General features: G+C 48.8%; 1 long non-coding RNA gene across 1 annotated transcript; it reads right to left on the bottom strand.

The window, feature by feature from the left end:
• Positions 1-1,921: 1,921 nt before the first annotated feature.
• Positions 1,922-12,624, bottom strand: LOC130454926 (uncharacterized). The gene is made up of 2 exons (XR_008912684.1): positions 11,203-12,624; positions 1,922-2,525 (listed from the first exon to the last, which is right to left on the bottom strand). It is a non-coding gene; the product is annotated as an uncharacterized LOC130454926 (long non-coding RNA).
• Positions 12,625-20,434: the final 7,810 nt, after the last annotated feature.

Genomic DNA, 20,434 nt, shown 5'->3' with positions numbered 1-20,434 from the left:
GGGCTCCGATGGGATTCTGGCCACTGAGGCAGAACCCAAAGGTGCTCATTCTCAAAGGGAGTCCAGAGATGCTCGAATCGGGCATTTCTTTCCATCATTTGTCTCTCTCCATCTCTCTCTGAACTTTCTCTTCTCTTCTGACTCTGAGACGGATCCTCTCCTCCTATTAAGCTAGTCTTGGACACATTTCCTTCTTTTTAAAAATATTTTTCCAGTAAAAATCATTTTTAATATTGGTTAAAAATTTTTTTTGAATTCCAAATTCCCTCCCTCCCTAACTCCTTCCATCCTTAAGAAGCCGAGCCATTTGATCCAGATTATACATGAAAACGGCCCTTTCCCAAATGTCTGGCAGAAACTCTTAGAAGGTCAATATGATTATGCCCATTTTACAGATGAGGGAACTGAGGGAAATAGAAGTTAAGTGACATCCCTAGACACTGAGCTAGTCAGGAGATGAGTGTCTTATTTGAGGAGTAGCAAGGAGGCCCCAGGGGGAATGAGGTCTAGAGTCCGGGGAGGATTTCAGCCAGGAATCTGGCTTTCCTCACCTTCTAATCCCCGGTACTTTCTGTCCAGGGGCCTTTCTGATGCACGATAATTCTTGACAAACTTCCCATTGAAGACGGTAACTAATTACCCAGAATTAAAATGTGAGACTTTAACATATTCACATCTAAAAACTCTGCCTAGACACATGATCCTCTTGTTATTGTTTAGTCATTTAAGTTGTGCCTGGCTCTTCATGACCCCGTTTGGGGTTTTCTTGGCAAAGATATCAGGGTGGTTCATCATTTCCTTCTCTGGCTCATTTTATAGATGGGGAAACCGAGTCAGAGTTAAATGACTTGCCCTGGGTCACACAGCTCATAAATCTCTCTGTCAATAAGCAATATGATCCTAGAGATTATATAATACAAATGCCTGTTCATTAAAGGCGGGGAATATTGGGACCAAACCTGTGATGCATCTGTCTAGCGAGCCCCAAGTAGGTAATTCCCTCTACTGAAGCAGATTAGTATCTGCTTTACCACCAATGATCTTAAAGGGCACTGACAGGTTAAGAGACTTGTCTAGAGCCATATAACCAGTCTCTGAGGCAGGATTTGAACCCAGGTCTTCCTGACTCCAAGTTAAGCTCAACCCTCACTCTACTGTGCCAGCCCCAGCTGCCTCAGATCTGCCCTTTCAGAGACACATCAATGATATGCCACCAACTCTTGGTGACACCAAATGAGTCCAATTGAGCTCCTCGCATTGGGCTCTCCGTAGCCGGGCTCGTGTAGTTAGTTGTGTTTGGTAAGGGATTTTACACAGAGTAGAAATGGAAGAGTGAAGAAGCAAGACTGACAGATGGGCAGTTGGAATGTTGGAGAGAGGGGGCTTCTGGGAAAATAACCAACGGACGGGAGGACTAAAAGCAGCTCCTTTCCTGTCTCAGGATTTGAAACCCACCTTTCCTGAGCATTTCCCAATAGTCTCCGATGCCCACATGGACTGTGAATCAGTCCTGCCTCTCTGTCATCTTGAGAGCTGGGTGGGCTGACAGGACATTCAGCTGCCTAAAAGGGTTTTCCCTGGAGGGTGGGCTGAGTCAGTCCTGAAGACAGAAACGTCTCCCTCTGTGCCAGGTCCATCTAAAGACGTTTGTTGTTTCTTCAACATTAGATTAGGATAGCCAGCGGAGGGGAATCAAGAAGACAGAGAGGGGGCCGCTGGGTAACGCGGTGGAATGAGAGTCAGGTCTAGAGGCGGGAGGTCCTGGGTTCAAATCTGGCCTCAGACGTTTCCTAGCTGTGTGACCCTGGGCAAGTCACTTAACTCCCATTGCCTAGCCCTTACCACTCTTCTGCCTTAGGACTAATACCCAGGATTGATTCTAAGATGGAAGATAAGAGTGAAAAAAAAAAGAAGACAGAGAAAGCTTCCAAGCTGGTCCCTTTGGCTGTCGGCCTGAGCGGAAAGGACCCAACATCAGTCCTGTTGAACCTCTTCCCTAACCCCAGCATAGCTATCCCATCCCAAATGAATAGTTGTTTATTCAGTGGCAGTCAGATCTTTAAAGGAAGAAGAAGGAAGGTTGGGGGTTGGGGGTTGGGGGTTTAGGTCCGGTCCAGGAGGGAGATCTCTATCAGAACCAGGCTAAGCAGAGCCCCGGTTCGGACGCCAATGATTTTCCTCCAGCAAGGGGATTTTTACCAGACGGTCTCCCAGGAGGAAAACTTCCTGATCGCCCGTCATTCTCTGTTCCTGTGGCCTGCCCAAATCTGGTGTCGTCCTCGGCTTCACCTGTGCCTCCATCTTGTAGATCCAGGACAGGGTGGCCACCAGCTCTCTGGCTGAACAGGAAGGGAGTATCTGGGGGCGCCGGATCATCGACACACTCAGACCAACCTTTAAGCTGACATCCCAGGGGTCCTCCTCCTTTCCTCTTAGCAGTGTAGACATCGGAGACCTTGGGGCTTCTTAAGGGCTTCTTTCCTGGAATGGGGCTGCTGGGGATTCCGGGGCATCTTGACCGACTGCTGTAAGGAAAGCATCAGCGACTCGGTTTCCAGGTCATTCCAAGTTCACCTTTTGGTTTCAACCTTAGCAAGTCTCTGCAGTAATGAAGGAAGGTGAGAAGGCTTCTCAAAAGTCCTAATTAATGTTGTTACTCCTGCACCTCCCTCAGAGATGCCTCATCTTGGCAGGAGGGCCACCCTGGATCTCAACGGCTCTGCCAATGAAAGGCAAGCTCTAGAAGGTCTAGGCAGGGCTGAACATGGTGGGGGCACTCCCCGCTCCTCGGCCAGTGGGTGGATGCCTTCTAAATACAGCCAATTTTGCTCCCTCTGGATAACGAGCTCCTGCCCGCTCCTGTCCACCCCGGCCCCTCCGTTGCCCTTTGGGTACCCTCTACTTTTTTTCTTCTCAGTCCATTGCACCCCAGGACTCACAGCCAGCAGAGTGCTGCCATTAACAAGATGGACTCTTGTTCCAAGAAGAGGCATTAGTCCATTAAAAGCACTGAGCCCTGTTCCTCAAAGGGCATCTAGCTGCCTCTCCTCTTCCTCCTCCTCTTCTGTTCTGGGTCCGGCTTGTTGTCTGCCCAACCTGGCATGAAAAAGCCAAGAGAAGACGACCACTCCAGAGGGCTGTTACCAGAAAAGGAGGGGGGCCAGTGGCCAGGTGGGCAGGCCTATTGCCAGGATAATGATGGTTGGATGGCCCATCCGGAGTGCCCACCCAATGTCAACAGAGCTAGCGAAGGGCCTCCAGAATGCAGGCTGGGCCTTTCCAGAGCCTGAAGAGAAAACAGAGGCAAGGGTGGCACCGAGCCATTGCCAGGAACGTCCATGTGGATGAACTCTAAGCTCTCTCTGAGTATCGACATACCAACTCAAGCATGTGGGTGATGCCGGCAGAAATAGTGGCTGTATTGTCTAGTTTTGCTAAACAGTTTTTTCCTTCAGTTTCTTTTAAAACTGTTCTACATGTTCCAATCTGGCCTCAGACACTTCCCAGCTGGGTGACCCTGGACAAGTCACTTCACCCCCATTGTCTAGCCCTGACCACTCTTCTGCCTTGGAGCCAATACACAGTATTGACTCCAAGATGGAAGGTAAGGGTTTAAAAAATTGTTCTACATGAATCACATAACCATGGAAAATAAATTTTTAATTTAATTTTAATTTTAAATTAATTTTAAAAATAATTAAAAATTGAAATAAATAAATAAAATTGATGTTCTAGGGTGCAGCCAGATGGCTTATTGGATAGGGAGCCAGGCCTGGAGACAGGAAATCCTGGGTTCAAATCTGGCCTCAGATAATTCCTAGCTGTGTGACCCTGGCCAAGTAACTTAAACCTCATTGCCTAACCGTTACTGCTCATCTGCCATGGAAATGTATGCGATGATATACAATGATTCTGAGATGAAAGGGAAATTCTGGTGGAAAAAGCAAGGGGGAGGGTTAAATTCAAAAATAAATGACAAAAAAGCCAAAAGTGTCCATTTAAAAAAGAAAACATTTTTGGAAGGTTCATTAGCAGGATCCATTTGTTTTCATTTTATGGGGGGAAAAGATTGCTGTTGCTGTTTCTTCCTTTTGGCTTCTACACCATGACTGTCCCGTATATACTAATGTAGCTATATAACAAACAACATACACACTGTATACATAAGTTCCTAAACTGAGAGCGAGCAACAGTCTCATTCTGCTAGTTGAGGAAACTTTAGCCCATGGAGGTTAAGTGACTTGCCCAAGGTCACATACAAGTAGAAAATGGTAATGTTAGGTTTTGAACTCGGGTCTTAGGATTCTAGATCAATTGCTCTTTCCATTGTATAGCACAGTCTCATATACTATACACATACTGATATATGTGTAATATATATATAGCAACACACACATACGGAGCAAAATCTACACATATGTGTATTTATGTTTATGTCTTACACAATTCATCCAGGAAGAGCTCTTGGTTGTAGTTTTTAGCACATGAGCATGCCACAAACTGTTAATAATTTTATTAGACCTTTTAATTCTCATAGGCCTATAGGCAATGCCTGCCAACATCAGTGGGGGCTTGCCAGCTCCTCATCAGCCTGGCTAAGGGGGAAGAGGCTCATCCCTAGGGACTTGGCAAGGCAATGCGTGGTCTTTGGTGGCCACAGCTACTCGGGACAGCATCTGCTAAGGTCCAGAGGGCCTTTGAACTGGGGGGGGGGGGGGAGGTAGAGAGGGGGGAAGAACAGAGATGAAATCCCAGCTCCTGAAAGAATTTGGATTTCTAGGGCTGCCACTAGTTCTGCCCAAAGCAAGAGGCATGAAGAAGGCCATCAGTTGTTGGGGATGGGGAGGAGTACATTGGGAGCTGGGGGGCTGGGGAACAGGAGCCCTGGAGAGGAGAATTCAACCCAGCCTCACACTTGAGAACTTCCAATTTGGAGCATGTTGTCTTTCTCCTATAGGCTGGACTTTACTGTTTCCATGCCCCTAAAGGGTATGGGAGGGAGCACCTAGAGGACTCAGTGGATAGAGAGCCAGGCCTGGAGATGAGAGGTCCTGAGTTCAAATCTGGCCTCTGACACTTTCTGGCTTTGTGACTGTGGGAAAGTCCCTTGACCTCCGTTGTCCAGTCCTTACTGCTCTTCTGCCTTGGAACCAAGACGCAGTACTGATTCTAAGATGGAAGGTAAGAGTTTTTTAAAAAGGGTGTTTGAATGCTCTCTGTGCCCTCCAGCTTCAGCATCCCTGAGTGAAGTCTGCATTGTTCCCTGGCAGCACCGGAATTCCTCTGTTTTCCAAGCGGGGATCCCGTTCAGTGGGTGACCGGGGACCGAGGTGTATTCTTCACTAAAGTCTCATTGCGGTAGCTCCTCGAGGAGGGGGACCTACTGAAGGGAGCACCAGTGGGAGCCGGTATAGGCTCCAGCTCAGCTGAAAAGACTTCAAGTATCAGCCCAGGGCCACCCAGATGGAAGTCTCAGTTAGGACGCTTTGGCATCCTTCAAGGCTCTCCCAGAGTGGACCCCTCAGGCAGCTGCTTCCCCGCCTTGGCCTCTGAGAGGCTCCCCAAGCAGGCCATTCTGGGCTAGGAAGCAGGGCTGCGGGAGTGGCCCTGCGGCTTCTCTAGGCTCCTCATCATGGAGCAAAGGAGCAGTGGGCTCTGTCCTCTGGAAGGCAGCCAGCGATCGGAACGTCCTGTCCTTTCCCCATATTCCCGGGACATTCCAGTCCTGGGGAGATCAGAGTAGCGACTTTGTACTTTGGGTTGTGAACTTGTTAAATAACTCTGGACTTTCTTATCTCCCTCCAACCTCCCTCAGAACAGTGTGAAGTCAGCAATTAAAGTGTTGATATTAACTTCCATTTCACAGATGGGGAAACCTGAGCAATTCTACCCCAGCGGGATCAGCGGCATCCCAGCCTTCATGGGAGCCCTCGACGGAGGAGAGGACGGAGGCTGCTGGGTAATGCAGTATGGCATAAAGGGAAGAATATTGGATTTAGGGTCTGGAAAGAGAATTACAGAATTGAGGAGCTGGAAGGGAATTCAGTAGCCTTCTAGCTCAATACACACACAGAAGGAAGGACAGCTAAGTGGTATAGTGGTAGAGCGCCAGGCCTGGAGTCAGGAGGTCCTGGATTCAAATCTAGCCTCATACACTTCCTAGCTATATGGCCCTGGGCAAGTTGTTTCACCCCATTTGCCTAGTTCCTACCTATCTGACTTACAGTTATTACTAAGTCAGAAAATAAGGGTTTAACACACACACATATTTTTTTTCTTTATATTTCTTTATTTTTAAAAAGTTTACTTATTTAATTAATTTAGAGTTGTTGTTTTTTAAAACCCTGACCTTCCATCTTGGAATCAATACTGTATATTGGTTCCAAGGCAGAAGAGTGGTAAGGGCTAGGCAATGGGGGTGAAGTGACTTGTTCAGGGTCACACAGCTGGGAAGTGTCTGAGGCCAGATTTGATCCCAGGACCTCTCATCTCTAGACCTGACTCTCAATCTACTGAGCTACTCAGCTACCCCCTTAGAGTGTTTTTCCATGGTTACATGATTCATGTTCTTTCCCTCCTCTCCTCCCACCCCCCTCCCATAGCCAATGAGCAATTCCACTGGGTTTTACATGTACCATTGATCAAGGCCTATTTCCATATTATTAATATTTGTACTAGGGTGATTGTTTAGAGTCTACATCCCCAATCCTATCCCCCTCGACCTATGTGATCAAGCACTTGTTTTTCTTCTGAGTTTCTGCTCCCACAATTCTTCCTCTGAATGTGAATAGTGTTCTTTCTCCTAAATCCCTCAGGATCATTGCATTGCTGCTAGTAGAGAAGTCAGTTACATTCAATTGTGCCACAATGTATCCATCTCTGTGTACAATGTTCTCCTGGTTCTGTTCCTTTCACTCTGCATCAATTCCTGGAGGTCATCCAGTTCACATGGAATCCCTCCAGTTCATCATTCCTTTCAACACAATAGTATTCCATCACCAACATATACCACAATGTGTTCAGCCATTCTCCAATTGAAGGGCATCCCCTCATTTTCCAATTTTTGGCCACCACAAAGAGTGCAGCTATGAATATTTTTGTACATGTCTTTTTCCTTATTATCTCTTTGGGGTATAAACCCAGCAGTGGTATGGCTGAATCAAAGGGCAGGCAGTCTTTTAATGCCCTTTGGGCATACAAACTCAGGTTTTTCTGCCTCTAGGGGCATCACTCTTTTACCCAACTGACCATGAGAACACAGCATGACTGTTGCTTCCATTGCTATTGTGACTACTCTTTCTTGTTTTGAAGCAAAGGAGATTGAAAATATAATTGATTTTTTGAACATTGAAAGGCTAGGAGAGCAAGCTAGCAATTTCCACAGGGTGACTTGCCTGGGGCCTGTGGCTGCTTGACCCAGCCCAGTGGTAGTTGAGATGGTGATTTGTCCAACCAACAACCCATATGGAAGTGGACTTGCTTTAAGTCTGAGCCCACTCTCCCCAAGAATAAAAGTGATAAGGGGGGAGCATGCCCCCAAGTGTTAGGGAAAAATATCTGTACATCGGACCTTGCTCTTTCTGTGCAGTAAATATCCCTTTGCAAAAGCTAATTGCTGTAATAGAGAATGGCAAATTACTCCAGGATCTTGGCCAAGAAAAGCCCAAAGGGGGCTTGAAGAGTCGGAAATGTCTGAGAAAGAACCTAATGACAACGAAAAGCTAATTGATGTTAATTGTTTAAATGGAAGTTGGGCACTAATCCCTGGCAATTAACATTCTGGGGAAGGGCCTGGGCAATGGCATTAGAAAAAGTCACTTCTGGGCGTGGACACTCTTCAGTCATCCTCCTAGAACCTTGGAGGTTAGATAGATAGAATCCTCCTGACTGGGAGTCCAGAGTCTCACCACACACGAGTAAATCTATATCTAGATCATCTATATCTATATTTATATCATTGATATCTATATCTAGATAATCTATATCTATATCATCGATATCTATATCTATGTCTATATCTAGATCATCTATCTCTCTATCTATCCATCCATCTATCCATCCACCTATCTGTCTATCTATCTATCTATCTATCTATCTATCTATCTATCTATCTATCTATCTATCTATCTATTCATCCATCCATCTATCTATCTATCTATCTATCTATCTATCTATCTATCTATCTATCCGTCTGTCTGTCTATCTATCTATCTATCTATCCATCCATCTATCTATCCATCCATCCATCTATCTATCTATCTATCTATCTGTCTGTCTGTCTGTCTATCCATTCATCCATCCATCCATCTATCCATCTGTTTGTCTATCTACCTACCTATCTATCTATCTGTCTATCTATCTATCTATCTATCTATCTATCTATCTATCTATCTATCTATCTATTCATCCATCCATCTATCTATCTATCTATCTATCTATCTATCTATCTATTTATCTATCTATCTATCCATCTGTCTGTCTATCTATCTATCTATCTATCCATCCATCTATCTATCCATCCATCCATCTATCTATCTATCTATCTATCTGTCTGTCTGTCTGTCTATCCATTCATCCATCCATCCATCTATCCGTCTGTTTGTCTATCTACCTACCTATCTATCTATCTGTCTATCTGTCTATCTATCTATCTATCTATCTATCTATCTATCTATCTATCTATCTATCTATCTGTTTATCCATCCATCCATCTATCCATCCATCCATCTACCTATCCATCTATCTATCTATCTATCTATCTATCTATCTATCTATCTATCTATCTATCTATCTATCTGTTTATCCATCCATCCATCTATCCATCCATCCATCTACCTATCCATCTATCTATCTATCTATCTATCTATCTATCTATCTATCTATCTATCTATCATCTATCTATTGAATGCAACACTCTGTTTGCTTCTGAACTCTGTCCAAAGCCTCTCTGCCCTTAGACACTTGTGTGCATGGGGGAGAGAGCAGCTGCCAGCAAGGCCATATCAAACATCATTCCTGGGTATGGACAGTCACTTTCCAGGTTACCCCTCAGCTGGGGCCTCTTCCAGCTAGAGGAAATTAAATGAGGTCGCACACACCACTGACGAAATTATTTCAAAGAGAATAACAGCACTTCTGAGTCTGCAAAGTATGTTCCAGGCACTTTATCCCTTTGGGATGAAGTAAGTATCCTGGTTTCATTAGGTTCACCTTCCACAGGAGGAATCTGAAAGATGCCTCACCAAAGTCACAGAGGGGACCCCAGGGAGGAGAAAGATGCTGTTGCTCAGCCCCAGAAGGATTCTAGGCTTCAGCTCTCAGCCTGAGCCCAAACCTAGATGCAAACCATTTACCAGGAATTTACTACTAGGCTCTAGAGCTTTAAAGCAAGTGGGCCGTTCTTCCTTTGTGCTGGCTGTTAAGAGAATTAAGAGGACTGGGATTATATTTCTTCTGGAAAAGCTCTATTCCTGTGCCTGGGCTAAGGGGATGCTCTTTATTATTTTTTTAATTTTTATTGTCATGCAAAACATTCTTCTATATCGGTCATTGTTGTAAGAGCACAGTCATACCTAGCCAGAACCCACAAACAAAATCATACACACACTGATGGGAAAGACAACTCCAGTGGTTCTTTCTCTAGAGGTGGCTGGCCTTCCCCAACAGAAGTCTTTTAGGATTGTCCCAGGTCATTGCATTGCTGCTAGTAGCAAAGTCAGTTACATTCAATTGTGCTACATTGTATCCCTCTCTGTATGGTTCTGCTTATTTCATTCTGCATCAGTTCCTGCAGAAATCTCCAGCTCTTTCTGAAGTCATCCTGTTCATCATTTCTTAGAGCACAATAATATTCCATCACCAATGTAGCATCCCAAGCATATTCACATCTATGAAATATAGATGACTGTATTACTACTGTGTCTCCAAGCATGAGGCTTTACCCATAAGCTTTGTGAAGGTAACCTTGACCTGATCACGAGACCTATTGCCCAACACAAGTCCATTAACATGTTCGGAGACCAGCCCGGGAAAGCGTGGTTATGTCCTACACGCCCAAAAGGTGTTCCCTCTACCTTGCCACCCAATCTTAATTGTCTATACTTTGTGATGTGGTTACTACGTCCTTGGGAGTACCGCCCAAGCAGGACAGGAATAAATTCAGAGGCAAACCCATGAACTTTCTCTTGGCCTTTCTCCCTTCCATGGAGCTCCACTGGGCTCCTCTATCACTATGTCTCTCTCTTCTTGACCTTCTCCTTCCCCGAGGCTGGAACCATCTCGGCCTGCATTCTCTATCTTAATCTCCTCAACCACCTTGTATTCCATTATCCTCATTTTCCGCCTTAAGGAAATCATAGGGGTTGCCTGCCCTATCCAATCACTGATTTGTCCATGTCTTTCATTTCCACCCTGGTTCTCGGTTCCTACCTCTCCTCGGGTCCCATCACAAAGGTGAGCCCCTTCCCTTGTGGGACCCTGCTGGTCAGGGAAGTCCATTAAGGAAAACCCCACAACCAACATGCACCACAACTTGTTCAGCTGCTCCCCAGCTGATGGACGAAGAGGATGTTCTTATGAACTGATACACATTCTACTTATTTACATGTTATTTACATCTTAAATAAAATGGTCAGCTATTGAATTTATGTATCACTTGGTCACTTTAGGGCCAGAGGAGGGATGGGATCAGGCCTCAGGTGGTGAATTACTTAACTAATCATCCCCAAACAGCCACAGAAAATCTAACAGAGGGACCAGGGACACCCAGAGACACAAAGAGATTCCTCTTTGTGTCTCTGGCTCCTTCTCTATCTCTCTCCCAGAGAATATCCACCCCCAAACTTGTAACTCTCTCTATCTCTCTTTCTCTCTTTCTCTCTTTCTTTCTTTCTTTCTTTCTTTCTTTCTTTCTTTCTTTCTTTCTTTCTTAACCCTTTACCTTCTATCTTAGACTCAATGCTGTATATTGGTTCCAAGGCAGAAGAGTCATAAGGGCTAGGCAATGGCATTAAGTGACTTGGCCAGTCACACAGCTAGGTTCAATTTGTGTTTGTTGGTTTAAACCCTTACCTTTTATCTTGGAATCAATACTAAGTATTGGTTCCAAGGCAGAAGAGTTGTAAGGGCTAGGCAATACAGGTTAAGTGACTTGCCCAGGGTCACACAGCTAGGTTCAATTTGTCTTTTTGTTTAAATCCTTACCTTCCATCTTAGACTCAATGCTGTCTATTGGTTCCAAGGCAGAAGAGTCATAAGAGTCAATTCCGGTTAATTGACTTACCCAGGGTCACACAGCTAGGTTCAATTTGTCTTTTTGTTTAAATCCTTTTCCATCTTAAAATCAATGCTAAGTAATGGTTCCAAGGCAGAAGAGTGGTGAGGGCTAGACTTTTGGAGTTCAGTGACTTGCCCAGGGTCACACAGCTAGGAAGTGTCTGAGGTCAGATTTGAATCCAGGACCTTGCATAGCTCTTTATTCTCTGTGCCACCTAGTTGCACCCCAATATACACAGCTCTTGTACCCTTTGGTGAGGCCTAGTTTCCCACTAGAAATCTATTCAGTCCTCCAAACTTAGAGTAGCGCCCCATGGTTCAGAGTCCTCTTGGAACTATGGGATTTCCCTAGTTTTTAGTGCTGCCCACTCCATTCTCCAGCGATCAGCGTCTCTGTTTTGCACACAGGCCATTTTTCCTCTTCTGTGTACATGCTGCTTCTCCCTCCCGAGCCAGTACAATCAAAGCTTCGGGAGGACGGGGAGCCCTTGGGTCTTGCCTGTGTCTCCCGCACCCGGCCCAATCCTTGGCTTCTAGTCAACCCTTCGCAAAGGCTCTTTGAATGAAGGCGAGAGAGTCCTCATTCGCGGAGGAGCCTCCTGGCTCTCCTCGTGCCTGTGTTGCCGAGCCTGGGCTTCCAGTGAGGAGAGTTCTTGGGCTTCTGGATGGAGAGTGCCAGGTCGATGGTGGAGGGAGCTCCACCGTCCCTCCAGGGAGGCAGCCTTCAGGCTTTTTCTCCTGGGTGTAGGCCAAAAGCCAAGCAGGATGCTCGCCGCTGGGAGAGCTCTTCTGTCCTGAAACAACCCTGCTTCAGGCAGCTTCAGGAAGGGCCTCTGGGAGAGGCGGCGCCAAAAGCCCCAAAGGGAGCCCAGCTCAGGCCATCAGTCCTTGACAGTCAGCAGCCCAGCATGGCGTGGCCTTCCAAGAAGAGAGACAAGAACTGTGTTTGCCAGTTCAGTGACCAAAGCTCCCTCCCTTGGGTGCCCTCAGTCAGGGTCACGTTCCCGAGGGAGAGCTCACACTGTTAGTTACCGAGTAAGCATCTCTGGACCTTCGGGTGGGTTACTGGACTTTGGGCTGGAATGGGATCTGTTTGGGCCAGAGGCGTGAGGGATGGACCTGGCGGGCGGGCAGGGCCGAGGGATGCTGCCGGACATCCGGAGACCCCAGATTGACTCCAGGAAGGCCGGTCCTCTCTGGGTCTCAAGGGTGTCCTCTTTGCGATGAGAAGACTGGGCTGGATCCTCTGCTTTATAAGCCACTTCCCGGGTCTATTTCTGGGCCTTCCTTAGTCACCAGCTTTTGGCATTTGGAGCTGGAAGGAGAGAGCTTAAGGGCAAAGTAAAGACAATCCTCCTTTCCACGTTGGAGAATAAATGGTGGAGGGGAGGCCCTTCGCCCCCTTGTTTTACTAAGGCCCTGGGAGCTCCTTCCTTCTTCTCCCCACCTTACAGTCTATAAAAAGAGAAAGGTTATCTCCAAGGTGCAAAGGAAAGAGGGCCGGAACTGGGGGATCCCGCTTCCCCTCCCACCTCTGATTCTTTCTATCTCTGGTGAGTCACTCACTTTTTCTTGGCCTCGGTTTTGTCATCTGTAAAATGGGGGAGAGGAAGGCTTTGGGTGAAATGATCTCTAAGGTCCCTTCCAGCTCTAAACCACGGCTCAGAGATTGTATGATCTTCCTCTTGCCCAGACTCCCCTCCCCTTCTCTAGGTGCGGAGGAAGAAGAGGCCTTCTCCTCGCCGGGCCATCTCTCCCGCCCCTCCTCCTGGGCTGTTCTCTGACTTCTCGGCCCCAGTCAGCTCCCACAGGTTCCATGATCAGCTCTAGGCAGGTGACTCCCCCGTGCGATTCTCCGGGCTGCATTTCAGTCTCCGCGTCACAAGCCGTGTAGCCGACATTTCAAACGGAACGTTCCGGAGCTATTTCTGACTCACCCGGCCCACACACAACTCGGCTTCTTTCCCTCCCTCCAAACTTCTGGATTTTGGGAAATCGAGGTTGGGAGCCTCGTCTGCTGGCCTCCTCGCCGCCCTTCTGCTCCCCCGTTCCCAAGCCATCATCTCTCCCTCCAGGGCTCTCCCGGCAGCCCCTTCCCTCCACCTCTCCACCACGGCTCGGCCACTAGCTCTCTCTGGTCTCCCAGCCTGGAGCGCCTCCCTCCCAGGGTTGTGGTCACCTAGGTGAGGCCAGATGAGATGGTGAAGGCCAGGAAGATGGTCTGCAAACCACAGCTGGGGGGCTGGCTTCTGGGAGCGCCTGTCCCTTCCCCCCCAGCCTCGGTGGACGCTGCTGCGAGAGTGGCCCAGGTCCTTGGGCTGATTGCTGGAGATCCACAAGCTGCTCAGATGATTTTGGCCCCAGGCCTGTGGGCACGTCTGCCCCGGCCAGCAGAAGGCGAGCTCCCTGAGGGCACCCGGGACCTCCCTGGGACGTGCCCTTAGCGGATGCTTAATTAATATTTGTCGAATTAAACTGCAATGACAACAACCAGTATTTCTAGAAGTGCTTTAAAAATATCGTCACAGCATCCCTGGGAGCTCAGTGCTATCAGCATCCTATTTTAGAATTGAGGAAACTGAGGAAAACAGCGGGAAGTAACTTGCATCAGGTCACACAGCTAGTAAGGTCCGAGGTCGAATTTGAACTCGGGTCTTCTTGACGCCAAGTCCAGCTCTCTGTCCTTAGGAAGGAGAAATGCCAGTCAGCTCAAGAAGGCTTTAAATCATTCTTTGACGGCAGAGACTTACTTCCATACTCCCACCTCTGCCTCCGAATCACAGTTTTGTTCATTTTTATAATTAATTATGTCATTAGAGGCAAGTAGAAATATGTTAAATATTCATCAAAATTGCCACCAAGCTTGACAGGCATAGCCCAGTCTGTAAAGCACGGGGGAGAGCCAGGCTTCGCCTTTGGGCTGGGCTCTCCCCTTAGCATAGGCCCGAGGCCAGAGGAGAGATTATGGGCAGACCTCCAGGATACACCCGCATCTTTGTCCAAGGGTTCTGGCTTCCCCAGGGGTGTCTGTCCTTGAGGGACACTTGAGGAAGCGGCTACCTTTACCCCAAGAAAGGGAGTCCCTGTACCTATCTCTAGCCCCTGAGCCTGGCTCCTATTGGTTTAAAGCATCACCATCTTGTTATTCACAGTCCTAGGCACATTCTCCAACTTCAGGGAAGATGGACCTCAAAAGTGTAAAACCCAGACCCTGGGAGGCAGCAGCTTTGGACTGAAACGTGACCGTAGAGATCTTCTATTCTTTGGGTTCAAATCCAACTTTGCCATTGCGTGACCCTGAGCAAGTCACTTAACCTTCCTGGGCCTTAGTTTCTTTCTCTGTAAAATGAGGGGGTGGGACTAGATGGTGGTTTGTCTATGATTCTGGGTCAACCCACTCCGTGTCCCGTGAGCAAACTGAGGCCTGTGACGGGAAAAGGATGGAAGAACCCACAGGCGAAATAGTCTGGATTTGCCATTCATGGATGGAGACCCAACCCTGCCCCGTGTCCCTGGGAAAGCCCTCGTCTCTCTCCCTTTGCTCCTCGGCAAAATAAGGCTGAGGACAGCACTGACCTCCCAGGGCTGTCAGGAGACGCCTCCTCCAGTATTCCGTAAAGAGCTTTGCCAATGGGGTCGGCCTTCCGCCATGGCCGTGCTGACTCCGAGCTAGACTCAACCCTGCAACTTCTGATTCCTGCCTTTCGTCAGGCCCCGCGGCATGGAGCAAAGGATGAATTGGGGATAAGGGAGACGGAAGACTCCACATCGAAGCTCAGCAGATCTCTCGGGCTGGTACCAAGACTTGGCTCAAAGGAAAGGCCTCTAGGCCTTGGTTCCCACTCCTCTCCCTTAACAAAGGGGTCTGCTTGGCAGCCTGGCACCCGCCTTTGGGGGAGAAGGTTGGGCACAATGGGAGGAGAGTCGTCCTTAGGGAGAGTGCTGTAACTTCTGCTCCCACGCCATGATCTCAGTCAACATCCCTCCGTAAAAGCTAATTGATGTCAACCTGAGAAATTGATGGCAAGGGGGCGGGGCTAATACATTGTATTAAGGATATTGACACATTAACGGGTTCATGACAAATGACTTTGTGGCAGCGACCTATCAGGATGGAGACTTGAGCCAACAACATTGGCGAAGAATGTTGCCCCAGATGCTCAGGAGGAAGTCTTCTGGGGATGGGAAGTTGGGTTCGCCCCAGTCTATAAATAAGCCACATGTAAAATGAAGGGCTTCCACTCTAATTCTGTGATCCTAGGATTTGCAAGGAGGTGTGGCCTACTGGAGGAGAGTGCTGGCTTTGGAGTCAGAGGACCTGGATTCCAATCCTGCCTTTGAGACTGTGATTTGGAGGAGTCATTTCTCTCTTCTCGGTCTCAGATTTTAAAATGAGTGCCTTGGCCTCTGGGGCCTCTGAGTCCTCTTCTAATTCTCACTCTAGGCAGCTAGTTGGGGCAGGGACAGAGCACTGGTCCTGGAGTGAGGAAGACTCCTCTTCCCGAGTTCAAATCTGGCCTCAGACACTTATTAGCCGTGTGACCCTGGACAAGCCATTTCACCCTTCTTGCCTCATCTGTCAAATGAGCTGGAGAAGGAAATGGCGAACCACTGCAGTATCTTCCCCACAAAAACCCCAGATGGGGCCGCAGAAAGTCAGACATGACTGAAATGACAGCACGGATGCTCTGACTGAATCTGAATTCTGCTCGTTTCCCCAGCGGGTGGCCTGCAGGGCCCCAAATCCGCAGCCCCCCCCAACTCCTTGATACAGACTCGCTGAGCCTCCCATTAGACCTGGAGCACCGCATCCCAGGAATCAATTTTTATGCGATTGTGCTTGTTTCCATAGCAACCTCACTGCCAGCAGCTCCAGGGCTCAGACTCTGGTCTCTGAACCCAAAGCCAGGATTCTATAGCTGGGGCCTGGAGCCGCCTCCCTCCCTCCCTCCCTCCCTTCCACCTTCCTTTGTCTCTCTTTTATTTAACCCTTACCTCGAGCCTTAAAACCCACACCAAGCGTCAGACCCAAGCAAAAGAGCAGGAAGGGCCAAGCATTGGGGGTCGCAGAGCTGCGTGTTCAGGGCCACCCAGCCAGGAAGGGTCTGGGAGCAGATATGAATCCAGGACCACTTGTCTCTCCCCGCTGCCTAGCTGCCCCCCTCCCTGAAGCCCACACGAAAGGCCAGCTCCTCCAGGAAGTCCTCCTGGAGGGATTTCTCTCGTGCCTTTCTTCCCCAGACCACCAGCACTTCTTTGGTGCCCCTCAATGTGTAGTTTGGGGGTGAGAGGCAGAGGAAGAGAGTGGACAAAAAACCAGTGTTGAGATGGGAGGACCTGGATTCGAGTTCCGCTTCAGAAACCACCTGGCTTAGTGGTGACTTCATCAGAGGGCATTTCCTGTGACTAATGGCGTCCCTCCTTCTTTAGGGGTAGGTGGGTTCCACTCTACGTGGTCACCAAAGGTCCATCGGCTTTCCCAGTTCTGTGATTCTGAATGCCCTGTGGCACACAGTAGGTGCTTAATCAATGTTTACTGATTGATTGACATTGGGCGTTCCAGCTATCTGAACCCCAGAATCTTGGGCACAGGAAGGAAGTAAGAGGCAGTTAGTTTCACCTGGAGTTGAACAAAAATCCTCTCTTCAATGATCCATACACACATCCCCAGATGGGCATTTGGTCAGCCTTTGCTCAAAGACCTGTAGAGACAGGGAGCTCACTCCCTCCTAAGGGCGTGAGTTCCACTTTTGGCCATCTCTAGGTGTTAAGAGGCTTTTCCTGAAACTAGGCTTAAAAGGGCTCCCTTTGGGGCCAAGTAGAACAGGAAGAGCCCTCTTCCCTGGGGCAACCCTACAGAGCCTTGAAGCTTCTCTTCTCCAACCGATTTCTGCCTGGTTCCTTCAACGATCTTCATATGGCAGAGACTTGGAGCCCTTGGCTTCCCTGCTCTGGATCAGCCCCAGTTCAACGATGCCCTCCCTCCAGGGGGATGCCCCCCCTGAACACCATCCCCTGCCTGGGGCTGATCGGGTGGTTCTGGGCCCTCTGCCCCTCCGAAGGCATGCCCCTGCCCCACTGTGACCTCCCCCACCTCGTACTGGTGAGGGTGGTGTAGACCTTCATGCTTATCCCCGCTGACATTTTTCTCAGTGCTCTAGACAAGCAGGCCTTTTTACAAGCTGTCATTCAGGGTCAGCCAGCCCAGCTTTGGGTTCTCATGCAAGCCTGATAAGATCTTCAAATGCTGCCCAGCACATAGTAGGCTCTTTTTGGAAAGCTCAGTTGTTTTCAGTCTCGTCTGACTCTTCGTGACCCCTTTTGGGGTCTTCTTGGCAGAGATCTAGGACTGGTTAGCCATTCCCTTCTTCAACCCAGAAATGGAGGCCAACAGCATGAAGTGAGTTGCCCAGTCAGTGTCTGAGGCTGGATTTGAACTCAGGTCTTCCTGACTCCAATCCCTGTGCCACCCTCAGCAGGCTCTTAGTAAATGTTTACTAACTGCCTGATGGGCTGCCATGTGTGCCTTTCTCCAAGCTGGCACTCACTTCCTCTCTATTCTGCAGACACGAAGAATGGGCTCCACCCCTACTGTAGTTCCTTGACAGCCTGTTTTTACTTTGGGGCCGTCAGCCCTGGTGCCTAGCACGGTGCCTGGCATCTAGTTAGTGCTTAATACGTCATTGTTGACAGCTGCCCGCTGGCTGATGCTCGGACTAGCCAGGGTCCCCCTGCCTCCGGCCCTCGTGTCCCTCGGTGTCCCAGCCGAGCTGGGCAGGCAGCTCACCCACCGCATGCCCAGCCCAGCCGCCTCTGTTCTCTCACATCCCTCCCCTCCCTGGCTGGGCGGTGGAGAAAGGGCCTCACTGCTCGCTCACTCGCTCCAGAAATGTGCTAACTCATTTGGGCCTGGCTGGTAATTGAATTTGTTGGCTGATTGGCAAAAGCAATTACAGCAAGGCAGAGCGCAGGGGGGCCCCTCCAGGGCTGCAGTGGGGAGGAGGGGGTGTGGGTAGGTGGAAGAGAAGGGGGGCAGGGCAGGCCGGACACCGAGGGCATGGCTGGGGGTGAGGAGGCAGAGATAAGGTCCTGGGAGGAAGGCAGAATTTCAGAAGGACCCTGGACTCCTCCAATGCAAACAGGACGAGAGATCTGAGCTCGAGAGAAGGGCTTCTTCCCCTCGTCCATGTCCTGGGCTCTGCTGGCAGTCAGAACGGTGGGGCCCCTTCTCAGAATGATGCTGTTAAATGTATAAAAATACACAGGATGCCAGAGGTAACCGATTCTCTGAAAGTACACTGGCCAAAATGTTTTTTGAATAACAAGTTCATGGAGCCTAGGTTGACCCCCTGGTCTAGAGCCAGAAGGAAAGGTCTCTGGGACCCCATTTGGGGTCTTCTTGGCAGAGATACTGGAGTGGTTGGCCATTTCCTTCTCCAGGTCATTTTCCAAATGAGGAAACTGAGGCAGAATGAAGTGACTTGCCCAGGGTCACACTGCTTGGAAGTATCTAGGGCTGCATTGGAACTTAGATCTTCCTGACTCTACAATCAGTTTTGCTCTATACTGTACCGCCTGGCTTTCCAGAAGGAAACTTAGAGTCCATCTAATACAACTTCCTCACATTTCAGATATGGAAACTGAGGATTGGAGCAGTTAAAGGACTTGCCTGATTTCAGCTAATAGGCAAAGAGGTGAGATTCTTCCTTAGGCTTTTTGATTCCCAATCCAGCTCTTTTTCTATTGTCCCAGAGGTCCCTACTCCAAGGGACAGCATCATTCATTCCCCTACTCAGGACAAGGCTGCTGGGATTAATGGCAGATTTCCCTATTTGATGGCAGGGAATGGTTTCCATTTGCCTTGGAATCCTTGACCCCTTGAATAGAGCCTGGCACACAGTAGGTGTTTAATTTGTGCTTTTCCAGCAACTAGCTGGGAGGCTGCTCTGAACTAGGAGCACAAGGAGGGTGGTTGTTGGCTCCATGGGAGCTGGGTTTGAATGCTGCCTCTGACTCTCATTGGCTAGGTGGCCCTGGAGCAGTCTGTTGCCTTGTTGGGTCTCAGTTTGGTCTGTAAAAGGGGGCTAATAGCAGCTAACTCATAGGGCTCCCTCAGAGACCCTTAAGAGGCCACGTGCATGGAAAGAATCGGTACATCCAACAAGCATTTTTAAGTGTTTACACGGTGCTTGGCATTGAGCTGAGTGCCCAGATTGGGACAACAAATCCTGGCACCAGATGGGGTCAGCGGGGCATAGCCTTCCCACTTTCCCACCATAGAGACTTTTTTTTAAAACCCTGACCTTCTATCTTGAAGTCAATGTTGTGTATGGATTCCAAAGCAGAAGAGCGGTAGGGGCTGGGCAATGGGGGTCAAGTGACTTGTCCAGGGTCACCCAGCTGGGCAGTGTCTGAGGCCAGATTTGATCCCAAGGCCTCCTGTCTCTAGGCCTGGCTCTCCATCCACTGAGCCACCCAGCTGCCCCCCCCCCCATAGGGACTTTTTGTTGACCCCCTTGAATCTGTCTTCCTGTCTCCCAGACCAGCTTTCTAACGACACTAACTATGTTTTGCTTCTTTCTCGTTCCCCTAAGATAGGGGCTGGGAGCACGATCATAACATCAGGCTTCTGGTTAGAGACTTACAAAGCAATTATTTGAGCTTTGCCACAACTTTGGGAGAAAAGAACTACAGGTTTAATCTGTATGCCCATTTGACAGATGCAGAAACCGAGAGATGGGCAATGATCTGACCAGGATCCTCTAGTAAGCAAAGCCTTGGGAATCCTGGCTTCTGGGAGCCAAAGAATGTGAACTGAGGACAGCTTGGTTTCCTGGGAAAGACTTCTGGGGACAAGAGCCACCCACAAGCCAGGCGTGTCTGGGTCCCTTGCTGGCCCAGGCAGACAATTTTAGAGCTCAGACCTCCCGACCGGAAGAGAATCTCCAGGCTGCACTTATCTCGTATTTTTGGAAAGCGTGGGGGCCGACTTATTGGGGGAAACACTCCGGGGCCTCCTTTGGGAAGCTTGGGGGGAGCTGAGGCACACAAGCACAGACAGGAGGCTGGGAATAAAGGCAGTGGATGACCTTTGCGGAGGTCCAGAGTAGGGCATCGCCAGTGCCTGGGGAATTTGTCTGTTGCTATGGGAAACCAGGAG

Source organism: Monodelphis domestica, chromosome 6 (genome assembly GCF_027887165.1).
Source record: "Monodelphis domestica isolate mMonDom1 chromosome 6, mMonDom1.pri, whole genome shotgun sequence".
In the NCBI taxonomy this organism is placed as follows: Eukaryota; Metazoa; Chordata; class Mammalia; order Didelphimorphia; family Didelphidae; genus Monodelphis; species Monodelphis domestica.
Note: the sequence above shows the minus strand (reverse complement) of the source record. Positions and strands in the feature narration are given on the sequence as shown.